Here is a 6,947-nt window from a genome sequence, read left to right as displayed (position 1 = left end):
TATTCTTTAAAAAATCCACGCCTTGTCTAAGGCCTCCTCAAAAATATTCTTTAAAAAATCCACGCCTTGTCTAAGGCCTCCTCAAAAATATTCTTTAAAAAATCCACGCCTTGTCTAAGGCCTCCTGAAAAATATTCTTTAAAAAATCCACGCCTTGTCTAAGGCCTCCTCAAAAATATTCTTTAAAAAATCCACGCCTTGTCTAAGGCCTCCTCAAAAATATTCTTTAAAAAATCCACGCCTTGTCTAAGGCCTCCTCAAAAATATTCTTTAAAAAATCCACGCCTTGTCTAAGGCCTCCTCAAAAATATTCTTTAAAAAATCCACACCTTGTCTAAGGCCTTGCAAAAATATTCTTTAAAAAATCCACGCCTTGTCTAAGGCCTCCTCAAAAATATTCTTTAAAAAATCCACGCCTTGTCTAAGGCCTCCTCAAAAATATTCTTTAAAAAATCCACGCCTTGTCTAAGGCCTCCTCAAAAATATTCTTTAAAAAATCCACGCCTTGTCTAAGGTCCTGAAGAAATATTCTTTAAAAAATCCACGCCTTGTCTAAGGCCTCCTCAAAAATATTCTTTAAAAAATCCACGCCTTGTCTAAGGTCCTGAAGAAATATTCTTTAAAAAATCCACGCCTTGTCTAAGGCCTCCTCAAAAATATTCTTTAAAAAATCCACGCCTTGTCTAAGGCCTCCTCAAAAATATTCTTTAAAAAATCCACGCCTTGTCTAAGGCCTCCTCAAAAATATTCTTTAAAAAATCCACGCCTTGTCTAAGGCCTCCTCAAAAATATTCTTTAAAAAATCCACGCCTTGTCTAAGGCCTCCTCAAAAATATTCTTTAAAAAATCCACGCCTTGTCTAAGGCCTCCTCAAAAATATTCTAAAAAATCCACGCCTTGTCTAAGGCCTCCTCAAAAAATCCACGCCTTGTCTAAGGCCTCCTCAAAAATATTCTTTAAAAAATCCACGCCTTGTCTAAGGTCCTGAAGAAATATTCTTTAAAAAATCCACGCCTTGTCTAAGGCCTCCTCAAAAATATTCTTTAAAAAATCCACGCCTTGTCTAAGGCCTCCTCAAAAATATTCTTTAAAAAATCCACGCCTTGTCTAAGGCCTCCTCAAAAATATTCTTTAAAAAATCCACGCCTTGTCTAAGGCCTCCTCAAAAATATTCTTTAAAAAATCCACGCCTTGTCTAAGGCCTCCTCAAAAATATTCTTTAAAAAATCCACGCCTTGTCTAAGGCCTCCTCAAAAATATTCTTTAAAAAATCCACGCCTTGTCTAAGGCCTCCTCAAAAATATTCTTTAAAAAATCCACGCCTTGTCTAAGGCCTCCTCAAAAATATTCTTTAAAAAATCCACGCCTTGTCTAAGGTCCTGAAGAAATATTCTTTAAAAAATCCACGCCTTGTCTAAGGCCTCCTCAAAAATATTCTTTAAAAAATCCACGCCTTGTCTAAGGCCTCCTCAAAAATATTCTTTAAAAAATCCACGCCTTGTCTAAGGCCTCCTCAAAAATATTCTTTAAAAAATCCACGCCTTGTCTAAGGCCTCCTCAAAAATATTCTTTAAAAAATCCACGCCTTGTCTAAGGTCCTGAAGAAATATTCTTTAAAAAATCCACGCCTTGTCTAAGGCCTCCTCAAAAATATTCTTTAAAAAATCCACGCCTTGTCTAAGGCCTCCTCAAAAATATTCTTTAAAAAATCCACGCCTTGTCTAAGGCCTCCTCAAAAATATTCTTTAAAAAATCCACGCCTTGTCTAAGGCCTCCTCAAAAATATTCTTTAAAAAATCCACGCCTTGTCTAAGGCCTCCTCAAAAATATTCTTTAAAAAATCCACGCCTTGTCTAAGGTCTTCTTTAAAAATCCACGCCTTGTCTAAGGCCTCCTCAAAAATATTCTTTAAAAAATCCACGCCTTGTCTAAGGCCTCCTCAAAAATATTCTTTAAAAAATCCACGCCTTGTCTAAGGCCTCCTCAAAAATATTCTTTAAAAAATCCACGCCTTGTCTAAGGCCTCCTCAAAAATATTCTTTAAAAAATCCACGCCTTGTCTAAGGCCTCCTCAAAAATATTCTTTAAAAAATCCACGCCTTGTCTAAGGCCTCCTCAAAAATATTCTTTAAAAAATCCACGCCTTGTCTAAGGCCTCCTCAAAAATATTCTTTAAAAAATCCACGCCTTGTCTAAGGCCTCCTCAAAAATATTCTTTAAAAAATCCACGCCTTGTCTAAGGCCTCCTCAAAAATATTCTTTAAAAAATCCACGCCTTGTCTAAGGCCTCCTCAAAAATATTCTTTAAAAAATCCACGCCTTGTCTAAGGCCTCCTCAAAAATATTCTTTAAAAAATCCACGCCTTGTCTAAGGCCTCCTCAAAAATATTCTTTAAAAAATCCACGCCTTGTCTAAGGCCTCCTCAAAAATATTCTTTAAAAAATCCACGCCTTGTCTAAGGCCTCCTCAAAAATATTCTTTAAAAAATCCACGCCTTGTCTAAGGCCTCCTCAAAAATATTCTTTAAAAAATCCACGCCTTGTCTAAGGCCTCCTCACAAATATTCTTTAAAAAATCCACGCCTTGTCTAAGGCCTCCTCAAAAATATTCTTTAAAAAATCCACGCCTTGTCTAAGGCCTCCTCAAAAATATTCTTTAAAAAATCCACGCCTTGTCTAAGGCCTCCTCAAAAATATTCTTTAAAAAATCCACGCCTTGTCTAAGGCCTCCTCAAAAATATTCTTTAAAAAATCCACGCCTTGTCTAAGGCCTCCTCAAAAATATTCTTTAAAAAATCCACGCCTTGTCTAAGGCCTCCTCAAAAATATTCTTTAAAAAATCCACGCCTTGTCTAAGGCCTCCTCAAAAATATTCTTTAAAAAATCCACGCCTTGTCTAAGGCCTCCTCAAAAATATCCTTTAAAAAATCCACGCCTTGTCTAAGGCCTCCTCAAAAATATTCTTTAAAAAATCCACGCCTTGTCTAAGGCCTCCTCAAAAATATTCTTTAAAAAATCCACGCCTTGTCTAAGGCCTCCTCAAAAATATTCTTTAAAAAATCCACGCCTTGTCTAAGGCCTCCTCAAAAATATTCTTTAAAAAATCCACGCCTTGTCTAAGGCCTCCTCAAAAATATTCTTTAAAAAATCCACGCCTTGTCTAATGCCTCCTCAAAAATATTCTTTAAAAAATCCACGCCTTGTCTAAGGCCTCCTCAAAAATATTCTTTAAAAAATCCACGCCTTGTCTAAGGCCTCCTCAAAAATATTCTTTAAAAAATCCACGCCTTGTCTAAGGCCTCCTCAAAAATATTCTTTAAAAAATCCACGCCTTGTCTAAGGTCCTGAAAAAATATTCTTTAAAAAATCCACGCCTTGTCTAAGGCCTTCTCAAAAATATTCTTTAAAAAATCCACGACCTACCTAAGGCTCTGAAAAAAATATTCTTTAAAAAATCCACGCCCTACCTAAGGCCCTGAAAAAAAAAATCTTTAAAAAATCTACGCCTAGTCTAAGGCCTTGAAAAAATATTTGTAAAAAAGCCACGCCTATTGTGCACCCCGAAACATATTTTTGTTAAATACCATCATTCCAAATGATGAGGTCCCCTCCTCATCCATATGAGGAGGCGAACCTAGACAATTATAGATAAAAAAGATAGTCATACGCACTAAGCCCCAGCCAGCCCGATACCTCTGAATGCCAAACATTTGCGAAGCAGAGCGAACAGATTCGATGATCGACGATCGGTAGTGGCCGTCGTCTCGCTGTTTGACATATTTGGTCATATCGTCAAATCGATGGGAAAATATTTGTGTAAATAACATTTTGCAGGCCGGCTCGACCAGCATGCCAGTCGCATTCGTTACGTTACGTATTTGAGTTGAGTTGAGGCTGCCTGTTCAATATTGATTAGTTTTTCCAAGAGGTCCAAAGCAATGATGGGAGGGAGGTGGTGGCAAAGGGAACTATGGAGAAAATGCCAATAAACACCGCCATCCTCCAATCGATGATTGACATCTTTTTCCTTTTTGCGCTATTAATAGTCATGATCAGATCAGGCCGATCCGTATATGTTGCAGTTGGAGTTGCCGTTCCATGTCGTAGTCGGTCGTTCGTCATCGTTGTCAGCAAGAGCATCTGTGCAACGCACAGGTTGTTAATGATTTTTGTGGTAACGGTAATGATGGCGATATTGATGTCGGTGGAAATGCTGATGCCGATCATCATCATCATCATCGGATTGATCGTCTCTATTGCCGTTTATTTCGAAGGCGATCAATTATGGAGTTAATGCTACTGTGCTACACTGCGTTGCGATGATGCGAATGTTGTTATTGTGGGTACTGATAAATGTCTAAGATATAATAGAGAGTTGCGGATCGATGTTTGGTTAAGTTCGGTAGTTAGTCAATACTTGCAATCATTTGTTCATGTTACGATTGATCATGGTGATCGTATTTCATTATGATTATGTGGTGGAGTTAGTTTTTTTGCAAGAAGATGGGGAACAGTGATCCGAAACCATAAATTTTTTTATATATTTGTGAGAGGGCCTTAGGCAAGGCGTGGATGTTTTAAAGATGATTTTTGAGAACGCCTTGGATTTTTTAAAGAATATTATTGAGAGGGCCGTAGGCAAGGCGTGGATTTTTTTTTTAAGAATATTATTGAGAGGGCCTTAAGCAAGGCGTGGATTTTTTTAAAGAATATTATTGAGAGGGCCTTAGGCAAGGCGTGGATTTTTTTTAAAGAATATTATTGAGAGGGCCTTAGCCAAGGCGTGGATTTTTTTAAAGAATATTATTGAGAGGGCCTTATTTTTGAGAAGGCCTTAGGCAAGGCCTGGATTTTTTAAAGAATATTTTTGAGAAGGCCTTAGGCAAGGCGTGGATTTTTTAAAGAATATTTTTGTCGAGGCCTTAGGCAAGGCGTAGATTTTTAAAAGAATATTTTTGTCGAGGCCTTAGGCAAGGCGTGGATTTTTTAAAGAATATTTTTGAGAAGGCCTTAGGCAAGGCGTGGATTTTTTAAAGAATATTTTTGAGAAGGCCTTAGGCAAGGCGTGGATTTTTTAAAGAATATTTTTGAGAAGGCCTTAGGCAAGGCGTGGATTTTTTAAAGAATATTTTTGAGAAGGCCTTAGGCAAGGCGTGGATTTTTTAAAGAATATTTTTGAGAAGGCCTTAGGCAAGGCGTGGATTTTTTAAAGAATATTTTTGAGAAGGCCTTAGGCAAGGCGTGGATTTTTTAAAGAATATTTTTGAGAAGGCCTTAGGCAAGGCGTGGATTTTTTAAAGAATATTTTTGAGAAGGCCTTAGGCAAGGCGTGGATTTTTTAAAGAATATTTTTGAGAAGGCCTTAGGCAAGGCGTGGATTTTTTAAAGAATATTTTTGAGAAGGCCTTAGGCAAGGCGTGGATTTTTTAAAGAATATTTTTGAGAAGGCCTTAGGCAAGGCGTGGATTTTTTAAAGAATATTTTTGAGAAGGCCTTAGGCAAGGCGTGGATTTTTTAAAGAATATTTTTGAGAAGGCCTTAGGCAAGGCGTGGATTTTTTAAAGAATATTTTTGAGAAGGCCTTAGGCAAGGCGTGGATTTTTTAAAGAATATTTTTGAGAAGGCCTTAGGCAAGGCGTGGATTTTTTAAAGAATATTTTTGAGAAGGCCTTAGGCAAGGCGTGGATTTTTTAAAGAATATTTTTGAGAAGGCCTTAGGCAAGGCGTGGATTTTTTAAAGAATATTTTTGAGAAGGCCTTAGGCAAGGCGTGGATTTTTTAAAGAATATTTTTGAGAAGGCCTTAGGCCTTTTTTAAAGAATATAAATTATGTTTTTAACTTTGAATGTTTTTGGTCGAAAGATACCAAATGGTATCATGCATATATTGTGATGCCTGAAAGTATGCTCCACTTTTTTAATTATTATTTACGGTTTATATTTGAATATTTTGGTATTGTTCAACAATTAAAAAATAAATTGATTTAATTGATTTAATATATATATTTATATATATTTGGCTATTGTGTTGTTTACAAACACTGTAATATGCATTTTCTTAAGTGTATATAAGGGGTATTAAAATTTTTAAAAACCACAATTTTTTTCCATATTAAATTATTTTCGAGCAATTTAAATATTCAGCAGTTACATAGGAGATTTTAATCGCATCCTAGAAGCTCCTCCTCTTCTTATATCCATACCTTAAACAGATTCTCGAAATATCCTTTACACCCTAATCCACATTTTCTTCCAAGTAGTGACAACAAAAATAAAAAAACTAAATCTCCTTAGAAGACATTACCAACTACTGGGTATCACCATAACCATCACTTCAGCCACCACCATCACCATCAGCAGCACCAAAAACGTCATTTTTACGACAACCGGTTAAAGACAAGACAACCAGCCATTGCTGCGGCTGTCTAACTTGGCCATAACCAAAGAAATCATTTTTCTCCGTTTAGCAAAAAAGCAATTATTTGCCGTTGTCTCCAGATCTCATCACCGTATTGGGAAGGAAGAGGAGGAGAATTAGAAGATGGAGAAGAAAAACACTAATATCAAATCATCATCATTATTGGTTGGATGGATGGATAATTTATTTCATCGATGATTTGATCGATCGATCGGTTGAGATTTTTTTTTGCCATCATCTATCTTTGAAGTTAGATGGAATGGAGGACAAAGGGAAGCAGAGGTTGAAGTACATCTACAATAGAAATATGTTATGGGATTGCAGTATTAAATAAAATGGTGGGGGTTGTGGACAACAACAACGATATATCTAACAACAAATGACATCCTTATGCGAACATTTCCTGTGGTATTTTTTGATACCCTACGCCATAGGGTGAGGGTATATTAACCCGTGACAATTGTTAGTTTTAAAAATATTCTTCAAAAAATCCACACGCCTTGTGTAAGGCCTCAGAAAAAGTCTTTAAA

Source organism: Musca vetustissima, unplaced genomic scaffold, assembly GCF_032173495.1.
Source record: "Musca vetustissima isolate MV318-11 ecotype Yass unplaced genomic scaffold, APGP_CSIRO_Mvet_v1 utg24678, whole genome shotgun sequence".
NCBI classification, from domain to species: Eukaryota; Metazoa; Arthropoda; class Insecta; order Diptera; family Muscidae; genus Musca; species Musca vetustissima.
The sequence above is the reverse complement of the archived record's forward strand: the minus strand, read 5'-3'. Positions refer to the sequence as shown.